The 27509-nt window shown below is 42.0% G+C and overlaps 1 long non-coding RNA gene and 1 pseudogene across 1 annotated transcript; both read left to right on the top strand.

Annotated features, from left to right (window-relative positions):
• The first annotated feature begins 199 nt into the window (after positions 1–199).
• Positions 200–9862, top strand: LOC116312518 (annotated as a pseudogene).
• Positions 9863–22968: 13106 nt separating this feature from the next.
• On the top strand, positions 22969–27198 carry LOC120436756. The gene is made up of 3 exons (XR_005610585.1): positions 22969–23151; positions 23358–23598; positions 27173–27198. It is a non-coding gene; the product is annotated as an uncharacterized LOC120436756 (long non-coding RNA).
• The last annotated feature ends 311 nt before the right edge of the window (positions 27199–27509 follow it).

Raw genomic sequence — 27509 nt, 5'->3', positions numbered from 1 at the left:
TTTTTTTTCTTATTTACTTTATGTCTAAATTTTATTTGCCATGTTTTATTATATTGTATTGTTGCTATAAGAAGATCATTTGTAACCTTCACTAAAGCTGTTTCTGTGCTGTGATGAGCTCTGAAACCTGACTGAAACTCTTCAAATAAGCCATTCCTCTGCAGATGATCTGTTAGCTGTTTGACAACTACTCTTTCAAGAATGTTTGATATGAAAGGAAGGTTGGAGATTGGCCTATAATTAGCTAAGACTGCTGGGTCTAGAGATGGCTTTTTAAGTAACGGTTTAACTACTGCCAGCTTGAAGGCCTGTGGTACATTGCCAATTATTAGAGACAGGTTGATCATTTTTAAGATTGAAGCATTAATTAATGGCAGGACTTCTTTCAGCATTTTTGTAGGAATGGGGTCTAAAAGACACGTTGATGGTTTGGAGGAAGTAATTACTGAAGTTAACTCAGAAAGATCAATTGAAAAAAAGACTCTCAATGAATATCAATGGTACTGAAAGTAGCTGTCGATAATGTTACATCTGTGATTGTGAGTCATTATGATTATGAGTCTTTTTTTGGGGGGGCTCTGATTTTTTTGTCAGCCTGGCTACAGTGCTGAAGAGAAACCTAGGGTTCTTATTTTCCACAGGGTTCAGATCTTATTTTCTTCAATGAGTGATGAATAGCAAGATGTTATAACTTTACGGACGCTTTTCTTATAAAGCAAGAAAACTATATTTGTCCTCTAACATCATAAATGTCTGTCCACAGGGTGTGTGGCATGTTATGGAGGGAATCTTCCTTTTTTACATCTTTATTTAACATTCACTCTGCTGCTGTGCATGATGGATGTCCTTTTGTTCAGCTGTCCTTTTCTTTTACAAATATGAATGTGTTCTCCCTTAGAAAAAAAGAATAAACCTGCAGGCCTATGTGAGCTTATATTGATGTTCTTAGTTTATACACTAGTTTATACCCAATAAAAAGCTATTCTATTCTATTCTATTCTAAGCTTACTTACAGCATGTGTTTGTATGTAAATATAATTACACTGTAATTTTACATAAAATCTAAACATGCAATGATGCCCATAGCCTCAGACCATGTTACGACATGTTACTGACATGTCTGTAATTCTGAGCAGTCCTTGAAGAACTTTATTAAAGCCGAGAGTCTGAACTTCACTGATGGCCTGAGAGTCGTCTGAGGTGAAGCAAAACTACAAGAAATAAATCATATGTAACACTGCTGTGACACTTTAACCCCCGATAGCACGAGAGGAACCACAACAGGAAGCTGACACGACAGATCATACAAAATGATTTTTATCAGCAAACACACACACACATACACACAGAGCCTTTAATCTTACAGCAGCGACCCCTGAATGTTATTAATATCCGTCTCCACAGGAGGTATAAATAAAGTTCAGTGTGAATAAAGACGAGGTGACGAGGCCTTCAGCACAAAAATGAAAAAATTCTGACTTTTATTTTTTATCACAGTGTGAGAGGAAGCTGATGTCATAGTAATGTGTGCTCGGCCAGGCACACACACACACACAGAGGGCAGGGTAAAGAGGAAGGCTCGCGCTGAGGTTTCTCACTGCTTCGTATTTCTCTTTAATCGCAGCGTTTAGTGTTTGTTGGATGCCGCGCAGCTGCATCATTGCCCTCGTCATCCTTGTCCTCACCTGTGCGGGATCAGCAGCCGGCTTCATCATCCACCGTCACACCTGTGAGTTTTCTCTGATTGGAGCTTTTGCTGTAAAGCTGACTTGGACAGTCAGACCTCAGCTTCTCTTCACGTTCCTCTGAAGACTGTTTTTACAACATTTCAGGCTGGAAACAGGCTGAAGCTCAGAGGTGGCACTTTGAATCTTCAGGTGTGTTTTTCCTGCTTTTCAGTAAGTTTGGGGTTAAACTCTGTCAGATGATGTAATGTGTGATATTTTTTAGATAAGATCAGGTGTGGTGCAGCGAGGTGTTTTCTGTTGATTTATCTCGAAAAGATTGAATCGATAAGACGACATTTCCCTGCTCGCACGAGCGCAGAAACCACACAGTAAAGTCCTCTTCACTGCATCAGGAACATAGTTTAATCAAAGAGAAACCGAGTCTGTCAGCTGTGTAGTGTCTCTGCAGCTCAGAAACATCGTTGTTAAATCTCTCCGAGATAAAGTTTGTGCTCACTGAAAGGAGAGGTCGTAACCACGCTTGCTGTCACCTGCAGGTTAACAAACTTCAACAGAAACATCAAAGCAGATAATAAATGTCTTTTTTTTTTTTTTTTTTACTTTATTCAAGTTTTTACCAAAAAATCTGATTTTAAACTTTGAAGAATAAGGAAAAAAAACGTTAAAATCAGTTCAACATGTTTTCTGCAGCCTGAACTTTTCCACACATCAGAAACAAGAAACACTCAATGACCTTTGACCTTTGGCCTCCCTGAGTGCAGGTGAGGGGCTGCTCTCAGAAGGACTGAGTATAAAAGTGCGAGCAGAGGCCGAGGCGAGCTCCAAGCTGTCCTGAACTGCTGCCTCACATTTCTACTCAAGCAGAAGCGAAATCTTCCCATGAGCCTTGGCGCGATGGCAGGACGGCGATGCAGCATCTGTGTCCTGTAGGTTAAACTGATCTTAAAGGAGAAATAAACAGTTCCTCAAATGGCTCGGGTTCCTGCTCTGCACTTCTGCTCCCAGCGGCTCTTGGCTCTAATTTGTCCCCTCAGACTTCCCGTATTTCAAATGTCACCTGCGGGGAAGCGAAAGGTCCAGAAGACCTCAGACGATTTCATCCGGCACGCCGCCCGAAGGACGCACGCAGCGGAACGTCGGACGTGTGAGCGACGGGAAACAGCCACTTCCTGTTTGTGTCCTCCCGTCACCTGCTCAGGTGTTTGTGTAATTAACTTCCTGAATACCAGCAGCTGATTTCAGGCAATCATTCAGCACACCTGCCCGCATACTCCACATAATCTACAGGGTGGGCCATTTATATGGATACACCACAATAAAATGGGAATGGTTGGTGATATTAAAGTCCTGTGTGTGGCACATTAGTATATGTGAGGGGGCAAACTCCTCAAGATGGGTGGTGACCATGGTGGCCATTTAGAAGTCGGCCATCTTGGATACAACTTTTGTTTTTTCAATAGGAAGAGGGCCATGTGACACATCAAACTTATTGGTAATGTCACAAGAAAAACAATGGTGTGCTTGGTTTCAACGTAACTTTATTCTTTCATGAGTTATTTACACGTTTCTGACCACTTATAAAATGTGTTCAATGTGCTGCCCATTGTGTTGGATTGTCAATGCAACCCTCTTCTCCCACTCTTCACACACTGATAGCAACACCGCAGGAGAAATGCCAGCACAGGCATCCAGTATCCGTAGTTTCAGGTGCTGCACATCTCGTATCTTCACACCATAGACAATTGCCTTCAGATGACCCCAAAGATAAAAGTCTAAGGGGTCAGATCGGGAGACCTTGGGGGCCATTCAACTGGCCCACGATGACCAATCCACTTTCCAGGAAACTGTTCATCTAGGAATGCTCGGACCTGGCACCCATAATGTGGTGGTGCACCATCTTGCTGGAAAAACTCAGGGAACGTGCCAGCTTCAGTGCATAAAGAGGGAAACGCATCATCATGTAGCAATTTCAAATATCCAGTGGCCTTGAGGTTTCCATTGATGAAGAATGGACCCACTATCGTTGTACCCCATATACCACACCAAACCATCACTTTTGTTGTTCCAACAGTCTTGGAGGATCCATCCAATGTGGGTTAGTGTCAGACCAATAGCGGTGGTTTTGTTTGTTAACTTCACCATTCACATAAAAGTTTGCCTCATCACTGAACAAAATCTTCTGCGTGAACTGAGGGTTCTGTTCCAATTTTTGTTTTGCCCATTCTGCAAATTCTGTGCGTCGATCTGGGTCATCCTCGTTGAGATGCTGCAGTAGCTGGAGTTTGTAAGGGTGCCATTTGTGAGTAGCTAATATCTGCCGAAGGGATGTTCGACTAATGCCACTCTCCAGTGACATGCGGCGAGTGCTACGCTGTGGGCTCTTGCTGAATGAAGCTAGGACAGCCACTGATGTTTCTTCATTAGTGACAGTTTTCTTGCGTCCACATTTTGGTAAATCCAACACTGAACCAGTTTCACGAAACTTAGCAAGCAGTTTGCTGACTGTAGCATGGGAGATGGGTAGTCTCGTAGGGTGTCTTGCATTGAAATCTGCTGCAATGACCCGGTTACTGCGTTCACCAGATATCAACATAATTTCGATCCGCTCCTCACGTGTTAACCTCTTCGACATGTCAATGGCTGTGAACAAAGAGAAACTTGTAAAAAACTCATGAAAGAATAAAGTTACATTGAAACCAAGCACACCATTGTTTTTCTTGTGACATTACCAATAAGTTTGATGTGTCACATGGCCCTCTTCCTATTGAAAAAACAAAAGTTGTATCCAAGATGGCCGACTTCTAAATGGCTACCATGGTCACCACCCATCTTGAGGAGTTTGCCCCCTCACATATACTAATGTGCCACAAACAGGATTTTAATATCACCAACCATTCCCATGTTATTACGGTGTATCCATATAAATTGCCCACCCTGTATTATATTTCCTGCCCTGTGATTACTGCACTGACTGAACTTTATTTAAAGCACAAACGCACCAATCAAATAAAAAATCGATTAAAGACACAATAAAGATCCAAAAGTAACACTGTCGAATAAAAACTGTAGACTACATTATTCAGTTTAGTTTAATTTATTTTTTTAATTTTCCAAATCACAACAAAAGTCTAAAAAGGTAATAAATGAATAAATACATTAATTTAATCTAAGAAAAATAATAAAGATTGAATTTATTTTTTTCTATTTTCTTCTAACTAAATCAGACTATAACACAAAGTGTAAAAAGTGAAGTTTAGAAGAAAACTAAAGGTATAAAAATTAAATATGATGCAAAATAAAATAAAGCAGATTGCAGAATAAATAAGAATAAATTACACAAAGTTAAAAGGGTCATAAAGATATAAAAATGAAAATAAATGAAACAAAAATGAGAAATGAAATTATATTAAAAAGATGATGAAAAAAAGCTACTTTCAGCTGCTCCCTTTCACAGGTTCAAATAAAATTAGATTAAATTAAAAATTAAGTTAAATTAAATTACATGAAATGTAATTCAATTTACTTAAAATAATGTAAATTCAATTCAATAAAGTTAAATGGACTCATGCCTTTTTTCTGCACGCAGCGATTTGGGACATTTGGACATTTATTGACATCTAACTTCAGCTGATGGTTAGGAGGAAGCTCTTTTATTATCAGGAAGCCCATCGATAAACAAACACACCTGAGCCTCTCAGGTATACCAACACCTGGCTCTTTCTGCTCGACTTTAATCTTTGATGTAAAGATAAAAATGTGAATATGTGAAGAAGATGAAGACGGGGAGGTGTTCGTTAGCATCTTGTGATTGTGGGGGAAGTAACCGAGGGGGAAACCACGCATGCATAAAGTGGGTCACTCGCTGTTTCTGACCTGTTTTCTGCAAACTTCCTGCAAACGCTCAAACACCTGAAACGGTGTGACGCGACCTCGTTCGGTGTTTACCAGCAGCGGTGGCTCGAGCAGGAGCTGGCCTTTGCACCACTTTCGCATATTTAACATGTCAAAGTCCCGTTCAGGTTTCAGGACTCAGCGCTCAGGGGGGACAAGTCTGAGCGAGCGCAAGTGCTGAAATCTGGAGGCTGTAAAGTATGTTACTCATTAACATCTCAAAGCTTTTTGTGACTGACACCATCTCACTCCAGACCTCAGAAGCTGTTTCCATCTCACTCTACAGTAAAAACTCACTGACAGACACCGACTCATACCCTCAGCCTCACATTGAGCTCAGAACCCAAACGAGCCGGCGGGGTTCTTGCCAAGTTTATGATGACATTAAAATGATCCCATCACATAACAGTGCAGGAACACGAGTGTGACACATGCAGAGAACAGCAGCAGAAACATAAAAATGCATCAAAGTTAACAAAACAAGTGTTTAAATTAGTGAATAAGAAGAGTCACTGTGGTATTTTAAAAATTCTGTTTCATCAGCTTGAAACACACCTGCTTCAGGTTGGGGCTATGGTAATAGCGTGACACTTAGTTCTTGAAATTTGGGTAGTTTATTTAAAAGAAACACTGCGCTGGTTTGAGTGATTTCTCTCTGATAGACTCCAAAAAACAGAGTCGTCCTCATACACTGCGTTAGTCATGGAGAGTCCCACAGGGCTCTGTGCTGGGACCAATACTTCTTCACATCATACATGCATGAGAGAGGGGAAAAAGGAAGAGCAGGCAAGAGTGAAAGGGGAGGTGTGAAGACGGTAGTGAGACCTGCTGTGATGGAGGATTTGGACATGTGCAGACAAGGGCGAGTATAAATATCGGACAAAACATGATGAAGATGGAGCTGCCAGGCAGGAGGAGAAGAGGATGACCTCAGAGGAGGTCCATGGATGTAGTGAAGGAGGACATGCAGAGGGTTGGTGTGACAGAAGAGGATGCTAGGATAGGAAAAGATGGAGGCACATGATGGACTGGCTAGAGAGAGCAGCTGAGAAAGGAAGAATAATTGATTTCTCTTGGGCAATACCATTAAAAACATCCTGCTGAAAAACTAGTTCATCCATTTATTACTTGTAGGATACTTGTTCTTCCTAGAGTATTTAAAAGTAGAATGGGAGGCAGAGCCTTCCGTTTTCAGGCCCCCTCTTCTATGGAACCAGGAGACAGACACTATCTCTACTTTTAAGATTAGGCTTCAAACTTTCCTTTTTGCTAAAGCATATAGTTAGGGCTGGATCAGGTGACCCTGAATCCTCCCTTAGTTATGCTGCTAAGTGTTTGCAGAGATGCAGATGAAGAACATCTGGATTTTATTTAATTATTATGAAGATACAGAGCTCAGTCTTGATTAATGTTGAAGTTTGATGTTTTCTCTCTGCTTGCTTTACAGTCATTTACTCTGCAGAGGATTTGATATCCAACCAATCATACACCACGAAGATGTCCAACCAATCATACACCACTGACATGTCCAACCAATCATACAGCCCAAAGATGTCTGAAGATGAAAATAACTATAATGGCAGTGACAACCTAGATTATGATGGATTTTGTCTTTATCACAACAACCAGAGTGTGGCAGATGTGATTGGCCCGTACGTTCACTCCATCATCTGCATCCTGGGCCTTGTGGGGAACAGCCTGGTCATTGTCACCTACGCCTTCTACAAGAGGACCAAGTCCATGACTGACATCTACCTGTTCAACGTGGCCATCGCCGACCTGCTGTTCGTGCTGGCGCTGCCATTCATCGTCTACAACGAGCTGTGGTCATGGCCGATGGGGCAGGTGGCCTGCAAGCTGCTGCGTGGCTCCTACAGCGTGAACCTGTACAGCGGCTTGCTGCTGCTCGCCTGCATCAGCACCGACCGCTACATCGCCATCGTCCAGGCTCGACGCAGCTTCAGACTGCGCTCGCTATCATACAGCCGCATCATCTGCGCCATCATCTGGATCTTCGCTATACTCGTGTCCGTCCCCACCTTCTACTTCTACGACTGGTGCGAGCCGTCACACACAATAGCATCATGATGAGCGATGATAACCAAAGCGAGATCCTGAGTTCTGAGTATGTCTGTGAGTTCAAGTTTAAAGACCGAGACACAGCCATGGCGGTGAAGGTGGCCGTCCCCAGCACCCAGATCAGCGTGGGTTTCTTCCTGCCACTCTTCATCATGATCTTCTGCTACAGTGCCATCATCGACACCCTGCTGAAGGCCAAAAATCTCCAGCGGCACAGAGCGGTGCGGGTGGTGCTGGTGGTTGTGGCCGTTTTCATCATCTGCCACCTGCCCTACAACATAGTGCTGCTGTACGACACGGTCACCATGTTTCAGCAGCGCTCGTGTGAGGAGGCGGACATGCTGGAGATGGCCAAGACAGTGTTGCAGACCATTGCTTACATGCACTGCTGCCTGAACCCGGTGCTGTATGCCTTCGTGGGGGTGAACTTCAGGAACCACTTCAGGAGGATCTTCAGGGACCTGTGGTGTCTCGGAAAGAAGTACATGTCCCCACGCCGCTTCTCCAGAGTCACATCCGACTTCTACATGTCCTCCACTCGGCGGTCAATGGATGGGTCCAGCAACAGTGGCGCTTCTTTCACCATGTGAAAACATCAGTGGGTTGATCTCTGAAGCTCCAGGTCTCTAATACTGAACCTGATTCACTTCTGTCGCACCGACGAGATTCCTCAAGATAAAGAGATCTAACCCTATGCTGCAGTTCTTGTTTTGCTTCATTATTTTAATTATTATTTTTGAAATATCCCAACTCCTGCATTTTCTCTCTTTTGTGATTATTTTGTGAGTAATGACTGAAGATGAGTCTCCTGCAGAGCCTCCTGCTGTCGTTACTACACAAATGAAGCCCAGAGCTCAATGCTTATCATCTCTTGCAGCTGAATGATGATGAGCTCTAAGCGAGGACTAAAATGACCTTAAAGAGTTTCTCTGACTGATGTGTTCCTGAAACACTGATGGCGACTGGAAACTTCCCAACAGACCGAGTGTTTCCTGTCTTCTGAAGGTCTCAGAAAGAATGCTGAAACAGGCTCTGCTGTTCAGTCCTGCACACCTGAAATATTCCTGTGCTCAGGTAAAATAGCCATGTCACCTGCAAAGGCAGCAATAATCAGCTGCCTCTAAAATGAGTCCCTCCGCCCACAGCTGAATCCTTGGTCCTGGTTCTGCTCATGAAGCAGTTCTCCACCTGCTGCACCTTCTGGTTAGAGAAACCCTCCAGAACAGAAGCAGAACTAAATCCACTCTAATCGGACCATCAGTATCAGGAACCCCGACAGCAAGCACGTGAATTTTCAAATTAAGAGCGAAGGGGATTGTCCAATCCCTAACACACCTGGTAAGCTTGCTGTAGTAAACCAACACCTTCAGACCAACACCTTCCAACTCCGTTTGGTCTCCTAAACGTCGTCAGAGTGGAAACCAACATGTTTGGTTACAATGTCTGCAATTGCTTTGTGAAAACTTTTAATGAGCTGTTTTTACTGGAATCACTGCCGGCCACCGCCCATCGATGAAGATCCATAAAAGATGGCTGGCATGGCCTGAAGTACTGGTCATCAGGGATCAGGCTTAGAGTTTGGTTGTGTTCCAGCCAGATGATCAATGTTACAGTGATTCTGTCATGTAAGTGTGTCACACAGTAAAAGATAGCCATATAAGGGAGGAGCCTAACCCTGACCCCTGATCCAATAGAAGGTTCCTCAGCAGACTAACTGGACATTGACCATTAAAACCTACCGGCAAACAACAGCTGATAGGCTCCATCACCCACATGACAGGCATGTTTTAAATCCTTTTTTAACGTTTTGTACCTAAGAATGTATTTTTTATGTTAATTTGCTGTTTGTTATTTCATTCATATCAGAGCTGTGCGAGTGGTCTGCATTGATGCAAATGTATAATCCTAATCTGCTCACAGGTGATTTCCAGGATTAAGAATTGAAACTTTTCAGAGGTTTTCACATCCTCATTTAAGCCGTGATGAAATTCAGGTTTTCAGTTTTAATTTCGTCTCAAGGCTCAAACATTTAGAAAACTCTGCTTTAGTTCATATCCAACTCTTATTTGTTGTGATTCCTCTCATTCTTTTTTTTCATACTTGGGTTTATTTTTATGACACTGAATGTATCCTTTGAATGTAATATTACAGCTCATCTGTCAGATTTGTGCCTTTCAGAATAAATGCAGTTTATTTCGTCTATATCTGAGTTTTTATTTTAATGTCTGTGTCATTCTGTGGCTAAACACTAGGCGGCGCCTTTTCCAGAACTTTAACAGGTTTCAAAGCTCTAAAGTTTAAAGGACGTTTACTGATTTCCTTTTAAAGGAGTATTTTCTTTGTTGTACTCAGCTGAGTTACGGTGTGTCCTCGATGTTCAGACTCTTTGCAGAGTTAGACTCCACAAAAACAGGATAATGGCACAGAACAGGACAAATCTGCAAAATCGCACTACTTAAAACAGAAATATGATCAAATAAACAAAAAACATCATGCTTTCTAGACAACACTGACCTGGAAATGAGGGTTTTAATCCATTCTCCAAAAGTTAGCCCATTGTTCCTTCAGTCCACTGAAGGAACAATGGGCTGGGAGTCACCTTCATCATAATTATGCAAATTCTCATGACCATTGATCAACAACCACTGATCAAGGCCCACTGATCAAAGACCACTGATCAATGGCCATGAGTACCATTTACAGAGAGTTGGGGAATGGCTGAAATCACTGCATTGTAAGATGGTGAAAGATGTATCCTTAGGTCCCCTCGGATGGTACAACACAGAAGAGCTACCTTGTCAAGCCAGGACTCTACGTCTATTTACAGGCCAGTGGATCCTCTTTCAATGATGAGGATGTACACATCCTGGACAGGGAGGAACGGTGGTTTGAGTGCAAAGTCAAGTAGGCCATTTACGTGAACAGGGAAAGACCATCTCTGAATCGAGGAGGGGGCCTAAGGGTACATCTTTTTGGGGACCAGGAAGCAGAGTTGCAGTCTTACACGCCTCTCTGCAGCTTTTCTCCTCCTGCTACCCCCCCCCCCAAAACCCATCTCCATTGAGACTGTATCAGCTCCCAAACAGACAAAAAACAAACTAAAAACCAGCAATAAACAACTTAAACATAAAAAAATCACAAGGAAAGAACAATACAGTATCCACATCTGAACCAAAGAGTAAAACAGTGAAATGTGGATTATTAAATATTAGGTCCCTCTCCTCCAAGTCTCTGTTAGTACATGACTTAATAATTGATCAACAAATCGATTTACTCTGCCTTACAGAAACCTGGTTGCAGCCGGATGATTATGTTAGTTTAAATGAATCAACACCCCGAGTCATTCTAACTACCAGAAATCTCGAAGCACAGGCCAAGGGGCGGTGTGGCAGCAATTTTTCACACCAGCCTATTAATTAACGAAGACCAAGACAGACTTTGAATTCATTTCAAAGCCTGATGTTAACCTTGTCCACCCCAGCTGTAAAACTCAGAAACCAGTCTTACTTGTTATCATATATCATCCACCTGGGCCTTACACAGAGTTTCTCTCTGATTTCTCAGACTTTTATCTGATTTAGTGCTCAGCTCAGATAAAATAATTATTGTGGTGATTTTAACATCCATGTAGATGCTAAAATGACAGCCTCAACATGGCATTTAATCTGTTATTAGACTCAATTGGCTTCTCTCAAAATGTAAAAGAACCCACCCACCACTTTAATCACACTCTAGATCTTGTTTTAACATATGGCATAGAAACTGAACATGTAACAGTGTTTCCTGAAAACCCTCTGCTGTCTGATCATTTTCTGATAACATTTACATTTACAATAATTGATTACACAGCAGTGGAGAGTAGACTTTATCAGATGTCCTTCTGAAAGCGCTGTAACTAAGTTTAAGAATATAATTAAAATTCCCAACAACAAAAATAACTGGTGAAAATATAAATAATATGCAAACAACTAAACCCCCAAAGCCTCTTAGGCTGTATCCCAATTCAGGGTCTGCAGCCTTAAAGGCCACATTTTAAGGCCAATTACGTCACAGCGACGTGACGAAGGCTGTCCCAATTCAAAGGCTGCTCGAAATGCAGCCCTCAAACGCGTCCTTCATTTCCCTGAATTTTAAGGATGGGTCTGTGTATCCTTCATGGCCGAACATATCCCAGACTTCATACCGCGGCGGTGGGTGTGGATAATTTTGCCAAAAAAAACGGTGGACGGCTGAAGCGGGACGGCCAAAGAGTAAACTCTTAAAATTAAGTACTGAATATTATGTCACTTATTTATGTGCAAATGTTTAATAACAAAGAACATTAAAACATTACTGTTGGCCACATGTCGGCAAAGTTGTGTGATGACGATCGTGGGCTCAAGAGTTGGTAGTTCATCTTGTAATCAGAAGGTTACTGGTTCGAGCCCCGGCTTGGACAGTCTCGGTCGTTGTGTTCTTGGGCATGACACTTCACCTACCGCCTAGGTGAAGTGCGTGATATGACAGCCTTGCTTCTGTCAGTCTGCCCCAGGTCAGCTGTGGCTATAACTGTAGCTTGCCTCCACCAGTGTGTGAATGAATAGTGGAATTGTAAAGCACGTTGAGGGTCTCGAAAAGCGCTATATAAATGCAATCCATTATTAGCAATGTTAGTACTAACTTAGTTTTAAAGCCTTTACTTTAAAATATACGCCGTTCAATAGTTGACCTTAATCTTTCAGAGAATGTGATGATTTTATGGATAATTAAAGTCAGTCATATATCCACAAACACAACAAGCTGAAAGTCAGTGAATGCTGCTCGGTTTGCAGTTCTGAATATCACAGCACAAGCAGGATTCACTGCACTGTTAATGTTAGCTATGTTATATTGCTGCCTCTGTTCGGTGGTGTCGAGCCAAACAGACTTTAACGTTTGTTTGAACGAGCTGACGGTTCACTCGTTACGCTAAAAGAAAGATGCTTTAATCACAGGAGTCACACGTGTCCACTGTACCATCTGGGAACTCTTCTTGTTTAGCACAATAAACAAGTTTGTGTAATAACACAAACACTAAATCCTCCTTCTTTCGTGCTGTTTTGTAGCAGTGTATACACCGGAGACTGTCACCTGTCTGTCTGTCCTGCACTCTCTCTCTTTTTCTTTCTCTCTGATTGTGTAATAAAAGTATAAACATGTATTTATAAGTTACACTTGTGTTTGAATCCTGCAGCTTATCACACATTTGATTTCCATGTGTGACAACTGCAAGTGTCCAGAGTGAGGACAGACTGAGGGACCCACTGCTGCACATCAACCTGTGAGGCTTTGCACCCCTGATGATCCACCAGGACAAACTCAGCAGTGTGTGAGGAAGAGGAGGAGGAAGAGCCAGCAGCAGCTGACAGATGGAGAGAATAGACAGATTGTTCCCTGTTTGTGAAGGACTGCTAGAAACGTTTAAAAGAACTAATTGTGTGTCCTGAATCAGTCTTATTAGGTAATGTTCAAATAATTTTATCATTCCAGTGTTTTCAGTGTGGGAGAAAGTACTCGGGGCCTTCAAGTTACACACTATGAAAGACAGAAACAAGTTTAATATTCAGAAACCTAAAGTATGTATCAGCAGCAGAATGGACCTAAAAATAAATGTCCATGTTTGTTTCAGTTCTATGAAGCTTTGAGTATTTTGGATTAGTAGTACTGCTGTGTTTGTTGCATCATATTGCTGTAATTGTTTATATGCTTTATATATTTTGAGGTAAGTTGATCTATAGTTCATCCGGGCAGCACGGTGGCACGGTGGTTAGCACTGTTGCCGCAGAGCAAGAAGGTCCTGAGTTCAATTCCATCATCAGGCCGGGGTCTTTCTGTGTGGAGTTTGCATGTTCTCCCCATGTTTGCGCGGGTTTCTTCTGGGTACTCCGGCTTCCTCCCACTGTCCAAAGACATGCAGTTTGTGGGGATAGGGTGACTAATCCAAATTACCCATAGTGAGCGCGAATGGTTGTCTGTCTCTGTGTGTTAGACTGGCGACCTGTCCAGGGTGTACCCCGCCTCTTGCCCTATGACAGCTGGGATAGGCTCCAGCCACGGCCCCCCAATTCCAGTTTCCAACAATGGCGGCCGCTACTAAATTTTAATCTTACTCCTATTAATCTTTCTGGGTTACAAAATAAACCTTTAACATATTTTCAGGCGAGAATGTAGCCGTGTAAACTTCAAATATCTGCTTGGTTTATCAAGACATCGCATATTTGCAAAAGTGCTCCAACGTTTTCGGAGACGTCTGTTATCCACCCGCTCGATAGCTAGCCGGGGGTTTCAATTGTCACTCGACCCGGCAAAGGCGACTAAGGCTGTATCCCAATTCAGGGTCTGCAGCCTTAAAGTACGCAGCCTTAACGGTCCACAAGGCCCGTGTACTCAAAGACCGCTAAGGCCGGAAGTACGAGGCTTGTAGGCTTGTGAAATGGGACGGTCTAGCCTCCGTCACACTACCCAGGTTGCCTAGCAACCATGATACTAACCGCTGGAAACGTTTCATACAGCAGTAGCTGTGTCCCAAAACTCCTTCGATCTTCGGTCCTTCAAAGACCGAGAAGGCCGGAAGTGCGAGGCTGTGAAATGGGACGGTCTAGCCTTCAGATTTGCGTCACCGCTGTCTTGGTGTAGTTTAATAAACTCAGCCATCTGCTCGTTGCTATAACAGGACACAGAAGTAAATTCTAGACCATCTCACCCTTCTGTTTAATCAGTTTTCTGTTTGATGTTTATTCAGCTGTGTGAAAATCCCGGAGGAACCCACCCGATGGATTAATAAAGCTTTATTTAATCTAATCTAATCTAATAACTTTGATCTCAGCCAAACCGATTTACTCTGGAACAAATAAAACACAGAAAAAAGCCATTCTATTGTTATCCGAGTGACTTTTATATCATGTTTAACCTGAGTAGCGAAAATCAGCAGGGTCTGAAAACGATGAAGCCGGGAGTCCGCTGCTCTCGCCGGCTCGAGTGACCATTGAACCCCCCGGCTAGCTATCGAGCTGGTGGATAACAGACGTCTCCGAAAACGTTGGAGCACTTTTGCAAATATGCGATGTCTTGATAAACCAAGCAGATATTTGAAGTTTACACAGCTACTTTCTCGCCTAAAAATATGTTAAAGGTTTATTTTGTGACCCAGAAAGATTAATAAGAGTAATATTAAAACTAAGTAGCGGCTGCCATTGTTGGAAGCTGGAATTGGCTGGGCCGCGCTATGAATTCTGGGATATGGTGGGCCACGAAGGACACACCCGACCCATCCTTCAAATTCGGGGAAATGAAGGATGCATTTGTCGGCCGCATTTGAAGGAGTCGACGAATTGGGACAGCCTTCGTCGCCTGGCTGTGACGTAATTGGCCTTCAAATGCAGCCCCCGCAGGATGCAACCTAGGTTTTGGGACACAGCTTCTCTCTTTCTTTCGCTTGCTCTCGCTCGCCGGTGTCACTTCTAAAACTTCCCCCTCTTCCTAAACAACCAAATGCCACATGTTGCCATATAATTTTTTGATTGGTCGACATGGTACACTTTAACACCAATGGGGAAGGGAAGAGGTGTTTATTCTTTTTTACTCGCAAGCGGAGAGTGTTTGCTAGTGCTGTCCGTAGAAAACACTGTTTTTACCGTTTCTTCCTGCAGTAAAACACCACTGTTTTATTCAGAAAAAAACATCGCGTGTATTTTTGATCATAACTCTGGTTTTACGTGGCCTATCAACACGATTTAAAAACTGGTATATAGTTTGATGTCCGGGCTTTCCAAACAAGTTGAAATGGAGACTCTGGGTCGCTGCATTTTGTTGCTGTGCTGTCTTAAATGGATCATGTGATTTTGACGTGGCGGTGCGTCCGTTGACCCCAGAGGGTTAAGTGTCGTCCTTTTTACCTCCCCAGTGAGTTCACCACGGTAATCGCCAAGATGGTCTACAACCCACCCCTAAGCGGACACAGGTATGGGTCTGTCTGAACTACATGATGTGCTGAGTGCGTTTCAAAACAAGGATCAAGGCTCAGCCTTTTTTGTAGCAGGAGACTTTAATAAACCAAACCTCCGACAAGTAATGCCAAACTTTTACCAACATGTCACGTGTCCGACAAGGGGAGATAGGATATTGGACCATTGCTACACTCCATACAAACAGGGCTTCTGGGAAGTCTGACCACAACACCATTTTCCTCATTCCTGAGTATAAACAAAACATACGGAGGGATGCAGTAACCACGAGGGAGGTGAAACGCTGGTCTGCCCAATCAGAAGCTATCCTACAGGCAGTGTTGGGAAGGTTACTTTTAAAATGTATTCCACTACAGATTACAGAATACATGCCCCAAAATGTATTTTGTAACGTATTCCATTACGTTACTCAATGAGAGTAATGTATTGTAAATACTTTGGATTACTTAACATATTACTATGCTTTTTACAACTAGGTGAATGTACTATTGCTGTGTGATTTATTACTGTTACTGAAGGTCCGTGGCTCCGAACCAAAGTAAAGGGACCTCTGGCTAATACGTCGGGTTCATGTTGGGCTCTTAGCCGAAAAATAGTTTTACTTTGTTATCTGGGTCAATTTTGCTTACGAGAGACAGAGAGAGGCGTTGAAAGGCTGCTCCAATGGAACTTATTGTTTTGGAGGAAAACACGAACACAGTCTTAATAGCGTACTTACAACTGGACTTGTCAAGCACTCTTCTTGGCTGTAGTGGTTATTATTATATTTACATGCTTCCAGCTCCCGTTTTTGCTCGATGACAACTTGTACTTTTCCACTCTCCTTTTTCTCCCTTCTCGCGCTCACAGACACATAATGTGTATGGCAGTCCATTCTCCCTGCAGCACGGACTACACTGCCCATTAGGCTACATTCTTTATGGCTATGCCTGTAGCATTCTACCTATTAGCTTTGCACAACAACAACAAGAACAAAAAGGTGCTCTCTCACCCAAGAAACACACAGTCGCAGAGAGAGCGCGTCACCCTGTAACCATGGCAAGCGTAACGCTGCCGCCTGGAACAACACAATAGCTGTCAAACAAAACCCAAACAGTCCTGACCCGCCACAATATGAAACAGGAAAGTACCGCCGTGTAATCCATTTATTTCAGCAAAGTAACTGTATTCTAAATACCACCTTTTTAAACGGTTACTGTAACGGAATACAGTTACTCATATTTTGTATTTTAAATACGTAACGGCGGTACATGTATTCCGTTACTCCCCAACACTGGCTACAGGACGCGCTCAACGACGTAGACTGGGACATGTTCAAAGCATGCATAGTCGACATCAACGAGTTTACGGATGTAGCTGTAATGTTTGTCAACTTGCTAGTGGAGGAGATCATCCCCACTGCGAGAGTCGTGACATTCCTGAACCAGAAACCATGGGTGGACAGATCGATTGGCGCTACAGTGAATGCCAGGACCGCCTCTGGCGATATGAGCGCCTACAAAGCGGACTCATATGGCGTGCGGCACGCGGTGAGGGATGCCAAACGACGGTATCGGAAGCGTGTGGAGTCTTGCTTCAGCCAGGGCGACACATGGAGCATATGGCACGGACTACGCACAATCGCGGATTATAAAGCCAGGGACACTGGGCCGATCAACATCGACTCTGCATTCACCAACGAGCTGAACCAGTTCTACACCCATTTCGAGGTTAACCCGGCGGCTAATGCTAACTACTGCCTGACAACTAAGGACGGTGACATCATCAGAGAGGGACCGATGATCAGCATCGCAGAGCACAATGTTTGAGCGGTGCTGAGAAAAGTGAGCACAAGGAAAGTGGCAGGACCAGACAGCATCTCCAGCCATCTGCTGCATTGCTGTGCTGACCAGCTAGCAGGTGTGTTCTTGTTATGGTTGATGAAGAGGACTCACACGCAGGACTCTGAGGTCAAATGCATACAAGAGAATTTATTTACAAAGTCCACCGGGTGTATATACAAAAGGTGCAGGGGCGCAGTGCTATATACAAAAAGGTGAGGGTACAGGGCTCCAGGAAAATCCAGGGGAAAAGCACTCATTCTTCAAACAAGCCACACACTCGACCAGTCTCTCTCTCCGACACTCAACACACGGGGAACACAGGGGAAACAGTCCAGGGAGTCTGTACACAAAGAAACGCTTGTTAATACAAAAGCACTGAGACATGAGAGAAAATCTTGCTGAGGCTAGACTTCACTAACGCGAGTCACACACAACGATCCAGCGAAGAACAGCAGTCACTCCCTGGCTTAAATGCTGGCCACACTAATGAGGCTCAGGTGTTTCCTCCTCCGAGGGGCGTGGGCCGAGGGCGTGAACCCGCAATGAGTTCCACCCTGGCGAGAGAGAAAGAGAGAGAGAAAGAGAGAACAAGAGAGAGAAAGGCAGAAACTGCTGATCAGCGCCCTGCTGATCCTCCAGGCTGTGACAGTTCTCTTTGATTTTAAACAAGTCCCTGGCTAAGTCTGTGGTCCCATGGGCGATTCTAGGATCAGAACTTTGGGGGTGCTGAGCACCCAGAGAGCTGCCCAGCCAGGCAAAATAAACTTTACACGTCACGATGAGACTTCTTCCCTGTCTCTGTTAGTCCCTGCATCCTTAAATGTCTCCAGTTGTCCCGAGTTCTCTATGGCTGTATTCCAATTCAGGGTCTGCAGCCTTAAAGTACGCAGCCTTGACGGTCCTCAAGGGCCGCGTACTCAAAGACCGCTAAGGCCAGAAGTGCGAGGCTTGTAGGCTTGTGAAATGGGACGGTCTAGCCTCCGTCGCACTGCCCATGTTGCCTAGCAACCATGATACTAACAGCTGGAAACGTTTCATACGGCTTTGTTTGACAGAAATGAAGGAGAATTTGTTTCTACATGAGCTTTGTGTGATTTGATAAGTATCTGAGGCTGAGACCACAGGACTGTAAAACATGATTGTTGGGCTTCATTTCTGTACTGAACAGTCATTTTAAGATTAGCTAGTAAATAACAATTACCTAATGTTGTTCATGAGACTAAAGTCATCTCACTTTGGTAATGTAAATATAATATGGCCAATATTATAGTTATTATATTAATCATTATTAGTTATTACAGCAGTGAGTTTGAACTCCGTGTCAAATACTGAGCTTCAGTAAAGATTCAAGTTGCATTTTTTTATATGTCCTATCACCTTAAATCTTCACTCAAAGACAAGTATCTTTGACAGTGTATATATAGATGTATTATATATAAGAGACAAATATTGTTCTTTTAATATGTTGGCATTACTAAATTTGGCTCAGTGCTTACATATATGTGTAAAAAGAAAATGTACGAGCTGTGATAACTGTTTCTGATAGAATGCAGAGTAGACTGATATATTAAATATTCCTTTATTGGGTGAGAAAATCAGACCATGTCATAACTGCTTTAAGTCATACAGAATAGATATCAGAGCCTTAAACAGGCTGACTTCTGCTAAATGGGTCAAACTGGGCAGAAAGTATACAAACACATAACATCCTTATAGAATATGATGTAACACTATAGATCAACTTACCTCAGAATATATAAAGCATATAAACAATTACAGCAATATGATGCAACAAACACAGCAGTACTACTAATCCAAAATACTCAAAGCTTCATAGAACTGAAACAAACATTTATTTTTAGGTCCATTCTGCTGCTGATACATACTTTAGGTTTCTGAATACTAAACTTGTTACTGCCTTTCACAGTGTGTAACTTGAAGGCCCCGAGTACTTTCTCCCACACTGAAAACACTGGAATGATATAATTATTTGAACATTACCTAATAAGACTGATTCAGGAAACACAATTAGTTCTTTTAAACGTTTCTAGCAGTCCTTCACAAACAGGGAACAGTCTGTCTATTCTCTCCATCTGTCAGCTGCTGCTGGCTCTTCCTCCTCCTCTTCCTCACACACTGCTGAGTTTGTCCTGGTGGATCATCAGGGTGCAAAGCCTCACAGATGATGTGCAGCAGTGGGTCCCTCAGTCTGTCCTCACTCTGGACACTTGCAGTTGTCACACATGGAAATCAAATGTGTGATAAGCTGCAGGATTCAAACACAAGTGTAACTTATAAATACATGTTCATACTTTTATTCCACAATCAGAGAGAAAGAAACAGAGAGAGAGTGCAGGACAGACAGACAGGTGACAGTCTCCGGTGTATACACTGCTACAAAACAGCACAAGAGAAGGAGGATTTAGTGTTTGTGTTATTACGAGTGCTAAACAAGAAGAGTTCCCAGATGGTACAGTGGACACGTGTGACTCCTGTGATTAAAGCATCTTTCTTTTAGCTTAATGAGTGAACCGTCAGCTCGTTCAAACACACGTTAAAGTCCGTTTGGCTCGACACCACCGAACAGAGGCAGCAATATAACATAGCTAACATTAACAGTGCAGTGAATCCCGCTTGTGCTGTGATATTCAGGACTGCAAACCGAGCAGCATCACTGACTTTCAGCTTGTTGTTTTTGTGGATATATGACTGACTTTAATTATCCATAAAATCATCACATTCTCTGTAAGATTAAAGTCAACTATTGAACGGCGTATATTTTAAAGTAAAGGCTTTAAAACCAAGTAAACGCTGAAAGTACAAACATCACTAATGTCACATAACTTTACCGACATGTGGCCAATAGTAATGTTTTAATGTTCTTCATTATTAAACATTTGCACATAAATAAGTGACATAATATTCAGTACTTACTTTTAAAACTTTACTCTTTGGCTGCTCCGCTTCCACCGTTTTTTTCGGCAATATTATCCACACCCACCACCGCGCTATGAAGTCTGGGATATGTTGGGCCACAAAGTCTACACCGCCACATCCTTAAAATTCAGGGAAATGAAGGACGCATTTGAGGGCCGCATTTCGAGCAGCCTTCGAATTGGGACCGCCTTCGTCGCTGTGACGTAATCGGCCTTAAAATGCGGCCTTTAAGGCTGCAGACCCTGATTTGGGATACAACCTATAACTGTCTCCTTGGTGCATTTAAACCCCTGTTCCTCCCTGTCCTCGCCGTCTGTTGTCTTCGTCTCCGTTATCAGTCATAATTTTACCATCTCTGTGCAAGTCTGCAAATTTCCTTATTAAATCATAAGATTCTTAAATCCATCAAGTCTCTCTGTGCCTGGGTCCTCGTCTCAAAACATGACATCACTGTTGTGTACATTTTAACACAATTTAATCCCCACATTTGTGAAAGAAAAACAAACACTTTTTGAAAAGTCTGTAACAAAATCATCAAATCTGATAAAGTTTATTTAAATGCTGCAAAAGAAGAATGGATTGGAATAAAAAAACAAAACAAAACACATATCCTAACCTTAATTACTGGGGGAGAATAATGAATGATGCTCATAGTGAGTAAAAAGTAAACTGAGTGCATTTTTTGGCCAGAGATTCACTTTTAATGAGTATGTATAATATAATACAGATACATAAAAAATACTCCCAAAACAGAATAAGTTATTACGAATAAATTATTACAAAATATTAATAAAAAAAATATAAAAATGGAGGCAACTTTGTATACATTCTACCACAGGCAATGTATGAAAAAATCTTTACTGCAGATACTAATTTGACTAATTTAATAATACTAATTTTGTGTTGTAAGATTTATGAGTTTCATGCTTTCATAGTTGTACTTGGGAGAGCTTGACATTTTTCTCAGGTGGTACACACTGTAAAAAGTTTGAGAAACACTGATGTATGTGTGCTTTTGGAAAACATTTAAAGCTGCTGTACAGAATCTTTGAAACAAGCTAGCTTAAAACATTTTTAGAATATAAACAGAGCACTCTGCTTCTTGTTACAGCTCCTCACTCCACCAGGGCAGTGTTTGGCACTTTCTGATAGTGTGCAAATGTGATGTACGTACTGTGGCAGTCATACAGACAACTGGACGGTCCAAAAGTTGGCCTACCTATTACTGGCTGAGGTTTTAGTAGAGTTGTGGCTGAACCACATAAAAATATATCATTAATTTTAATCTCCCCAATCAATGATAATGTTATGTTGGAATGTTGTTAAAGAGGGTCAAAAATGTTTCAACCCAGTTTGTTTTGCAGATTCTGTATAGCAGCTTTAATATAGGGAGAACACAACTTCTAGACTGTATGAGTAAAATCAGTTTTCTCTTTGTCAGTTTAACAGTTTCTGTTTTGCCTGTCACTATTCCCTGTCTGTTTTCTTACCTGGTTCTTCCTGACCTTGTACTTTCTCCTCACGTTCCCCTCTTTCCTCTCTCCCTCTTTGGAATGACAATCATACACAAATAGATTGTATTCAATTAGATGAAAAAATTACATTAATATGAAAAAATACTATTAAGATCACTAATGAAAAGTCCTCCCTCAGTGTACTTTCAACCAAAAGGCAAATAACCAAACCACATGAACATCTAATAAAAGATATAAATATTGAAACACTGATCCAACATTATCCTTTATTGAGGGATCATTTGATCTTACACTTTACCTGAATGTTGCACCTTTTTTTTGAAAAAACACTTCCTTATATCCATTATGAACCTGGCTGTCTCTCTGTACACAAACACACACACACACACACACACACACACACACCACACAACAGGAGTTATAAGGTTAATGGGCATTCAGTCAGTTAGCTAGTTAGTATACATTTCAAACAGGACAGTGGTAACAACAGTAGGCTACGGACAATTTTAAGTTTTAGATTTTAAATTGGCTATATACATTTCAATGGGAACAACAGGACGGTCAAATGTCGCTGATTTTACTACAGAGCAGGACGGATTGTAGGGTAGCAAACATCGTCGTAAAACAAGTTTTCAACACTGCAGGTTACCTGGGTGTAATGTTTTTCGCTAAAATGAAACATGGTCTGATACCTACCTAACTATATAAAGAGTAACTGCAGGTTAAATGTAGCTAATATGTCCTGTTTTCAGCCAGGTACTTACACCTCCGCTCCCCTGCGTCTCAGAGTAGGGGAGAGGCGAGCTGGAACAAACCATTTTGGGAGGGGAGGGGGGGTTATCTATACTTTTGTTGTTGAAATGTTACGTCTCAACCAAGTACTGTATGCTTTTTATATTTTTAGTAGTGTGTCACAAAAACAGCAAATATTGTCAAAAAAGTAAGAAATCTTTGGGGGTGCTTTGATTCATTTTGGGGGTGCTGAAGCACCCCCCAAAATGGGCTAAAATCGCCCCTGTGTGGTCCTCATATGCTTCAACAGATCCACCATCATCCCTGTGCCCAAGAACAACAAGCCCTCATGCCTGAATGACTACCGGCCAGTTGCACTGGTTATGAAGGTGTTCGAGAGGCTGTTAAAGAACATCATCTCCTCCTCCATCCCAAACACCGCTCCACAGATCCACTCCAGTTTGGCTACTGACCGAACAGATCCACAGAGGATGCCATCGCCATGTCCTGCACACCACTCTTAGCCACGTGGACAAGAAACAAGGTAACTATCTGAGATTGTTGTTTGCTGATTACAGTTCAGCATTTAACACAGCATTTAGACAGTTCACAAAACTGACAATCTAGGACTCAACAGCTGTCTGTGTGCATGGGTTTTGGACTTCCTCACTGACAAAACTCAGGTGGTGAGGGTGGGTAGGTGCATCTCGAGCAGCATCATCATCTGCACTCTCTCCCTCTACACTTCAGACTGTGTGGCCACCCATGGCTCCAGTACCATTGTGAAGTTTGCTGACGACACAGTGGTATTGGGTGCTATCTCCAACAATGATGAGGCAGTCTACATAGATGAAGTGAAGAATCTGGTATCGTGGTGCCAGGATAACCACCTCTAGCTGAACGTCAGCAAGACCAAGGAGCTGGTGGTGTCACAACACCAGCCAACACAGAGAAGAGGACTCAAATGCAGACACCACATGGAGGCTCGGAGGTATAGTGAAATGCAAGATTTTATTTTGGCACATGAAAGTGACACATAGGGAAAAAGGTAAATGCAAAAAACACTAAACATGAACTAAGGGTGAGAGGAAATAAACCTAACCTCTGGAGTTTACTCAAACTTAAACACTAACGCAATGCGCCACACTCAGGGGGCTAAGAAACTGTAAATTAGCTCACTTTATGACTGGCAAGAACTTCAAAATTACTAGGTACTATACCAGAGTATTACTATAGTATGTTGTGAACGAAAGCAGAACTATAAAGCACTAGTCTCGGCTAGAACAGTTTCAGCAATAGTTACAAAACATGAAAACAAGAGTGACACTATGAGTGCGGCAGCAGAGTCCAACGGAAGAAAGTCTCTTTAGTCGGCTGGGGGAAAAACAGCCAGGGAACACCAGGTATTTTCCAGAGCAGGCACCCTAAGGTGGAGGATTACGGAGCTACACTCACAGAGTCATTGTAATGAGGGAGAGCAGAGTCAGAGCAAGCCCCAAGCAGTAGTCCAGGGAGAGAAGGCAAAATGCATTAATCTTACTTTTACAGGTGGAGGCAAGGCTTGGGGGTAAGTAAGGTCCAGGTGAGGCTAAACCAGTCCAAGTTCACTCACAGTGAAGAACTGGGCAGGGAGGCAGGCAGGTGACTAATGCAGAAAACAACGAGCAGACCAGCAGCTGTGAGTAGGGTAGGTAAATTACGGCGGGATCCAAACGTCTGTGAGATTAGCTCCAAAAACTACTAAGACAAGAATTACATAACTGTGACTTTCACTAACGAGGGTTAGCTAACATTCCGGCAAAGAGTGTTTGAGAGTGCTGGTCTTAAGAGCCTGCCAGCTGAAAACAGAAAAAACAGTGAGGCTCAAGAGGATCTTTTATCCCCAGGCCATCCCTGTGTTGAATCAGGACATGCCCCCCCCCAAATCATCCATAAGTGACTGAGACAGGACACATTACACATTCTCATATCATCCTGATCCTTCTGGCTTCACTATGGCACAAGACACTTTAACACCCCACCCATGCAATGTACACGAGCTGTAAATTTCCATATTGTTCTATTTTATCTTTATTTATACAATGTATATAACTCACCCACTTGCTGCACATAATGTCCTCTTTCATTCTCTGTATATAAAGTTCTCTCTCTCTTTTTTGCACAGTCGAGGAGCGTATCAGGTCACATTTCACTGCGTGTTGTACTTGTATAACTATGCACGTGACAAATAAAGAATACTGAGAGAGTTACTCATGTTAACTTTTATTGAGTGGAAAAAAGTTAGCATTCATCTTCCAGCTTCACTGTTTATATTATGCTAATATAGCTGTGCTGCTAGCGATCACGTGGCACATTGTTATATACCAGCTAGCCAAACTTCAGTAACCCTACAAACGTCACTGTTGTTTACTGTTGTTGTTGTCTTCATTTATGGCGGAAGTGATAGCAGAACTGTACGTTTAAATTTTTACAGAAATCTCTCAGTCAGAACATGCTATATGTCAAGAGATTTATTCTAAATGACACTTCTTCAGCTTAGAGTCAGAGAGTGGAGACACACACGCTGCAGTTTTTACTTGCAAGGGCGGTCACAGAACGCTCACACCAGAGTGGGGGCCCTGTGATGTGCGCTCTGTTACCGCTCTGGTCTTTATTTTTATACAAAAGTAATACAACAGTGAATACGTCTATTCATAGGCAGAGGAATGTTAGTGCGTAGGGAGTGAAGATAAGAGTGGTTCAGGTGTATGTGTGTGCGTTGTGAGATTCAGAAGGACGCGGCCCCTCTTCTTGTTAGGGAGCGCGGATAAAAGTGTCCAGCTCTCCTCTTCCTGGTAGGAGTGAAACTGCTTGTTCAGCTATTATCGCTGTGAGAAAGAATTTATAAAACAGAAACAGGTCTTGTAGTGGACAACAGTCTAAGTCATCAAAAGGTCATCATGCAGTATTCTATCATATGTAGACTTATCATTAAAAGCTTATACTGAGTACTAAGTACAATTTTCTTTTGACAGTATATTATATTTAGATGGAAACTATCAAGCTAAATCCTGCTAACTTCTAACTCAGTTAAATTTAATAATTTCCGTTTTCATGGATGCCTGGATGTTAAACTTAATTGTTACAAATGGTAGAGCAGCCACACTGATCATTTTATTACAGATGAAAGAATTTAGGTAGTTTTTCAACTCTCAGTGATCCCCCAGTGATCGTTTGACTTAGGGACCTGCAGCGGAGTTTGGGTCCAGACACAGGTAATGACGTCAGACTTAAAGACCAGATTGGTCCATTTGATTGACCTTTGTTATTTATTTATTTTATTTCATTTCATTTCATTTTATTTTATTTTATTTTAAGTTATTACAGACGGGACAGACATGACTTGGAGATAAACAATAACTTGGCGCACAGCGTGACGTCAAAAAAGGCGCACATCTTTGATGTTGCGTGACTAAATCTTTGTTTTCCTCATCCACACCTAAACGCAAAAACTGACATTTTGAAAATCTCCACCCTGGCAGGAGTTTTTAAAAATCTCTGTTTTCAGTGATCCAAAACACCATTTACAAAAGGCCCAAACGCATTAAAAAAAACTGGGTTTTCAAAAGTACCCGTGTAGGTGTGGACATAGCGTAAAAGAGTTAGTGTTTTATTTTATTGCTACTTGTAATTTATTGGAGTTTACTTTTATTTGCTTAATTGTTTACTAAAAGTAGTAAGTAGTCCCTGACTCGCTTGCACACCTTCATTAAGTTCTGACAGTTTCACACAACTATAAGCACTTTACCTAAATACAACAAAATCTGCAGCTAAAAGATGTCAGGTTGGGCTCTTATCTGAGCATATGATAAAGTGTCAGTATTGGTTTTCTGTTACTTCATGGTGGGATATCAGTAGCTGTGTATTTGGAGTACGACTCCAAGAACTTTTAACTGGTTGAATGGCCAGAGATAAGTGTTTTCATCCAATGTTAGTGAAAACTGTTGATTGAAAGGAAGTTTTTATTATAAATCCTCTATCATCACTTACTTGATGATTTAGCTGGCAATGAGAAAAGGTCACTGAGATGTTGCCTTTGGCTTTGACTAAGTTTTTGATTTTGCTCCTTCACGCAGTTAAGTTTGACACCTGCCTGAGGGTATTGCACCTTTTCATCGGTGGTCCCTAAATTCAATAACATCTTCATCATTTAGTATGTTTACATGTACAGTTTAAATTACTAGCACTTGACTAAACTTCTCAGCTGTGCTTATCTAAATAAACATGCATGTAAGGAATATCAATTTAATAACCAAAGTATATTTGATTCACCTATAGGAAGTGCTGAAATACTCTCTTCTAGTTATTAATATTGTGTCATTGACCAATACATGAGGTATATAACAGGTGGTAACCCGGTTAGAATAAATATCCTGCAACTGTTAATAGTATTATCATTATTATTATTAGTAAAATGCATCATAATGAATTTTTGTTTCAACAAGTTGTACACTAGAAATTAAGTGAGCAAACACATAAAGATCTTATGCACTGGCACTATTAAACATTTGGGTTTCCTTTTTTAGATTCTGTCAGAGATCAAGAAAGAAACAAGGGTGAGTAATCTTTTTCCTTAACAATATAAACATCTTTTACAATTTGGTGCTGTTTAAAGCATAACAACATTGTGAAAAACACAGGACAAAGCTGAAGAGAACTGACTGCCATTGGACTGCAAAGTGGGAGAGGAGAACAGAGTGGAGGAAGCAGGTGAGAACACAGAGGAATGCTGTTATTTAGTGTGGGAAATCAAAAATTGGGTTAGCAATCCTGGGAAAAAGGAAACTGACTGCTTTAAGTGGGAGAATTGAGAAGGAGTCTGGACCACAAAATGAGAGAGGTACACAAAAAACACACACAAAC

Source organism: Oreochromis aureus, unplaced genomic scaffold, assembly GCF_013358895.1.
Source record: "Oreochromis aureus strain Israel breed Guangdong unplaced genomic scaffold, ZZ_aureus HiC_scaffold_150, whole genome shotgun sequence".
NCBI classification, from domain to species: Eukaryota; Metazoa; Chordata; class Actinopteri; order Cichliformes; family Cichlidae; genus Oreochromis; species Oreochromis aureus.
This window is presented reverse-complemented; position numbering and strand designations above follow the sequence as displayed.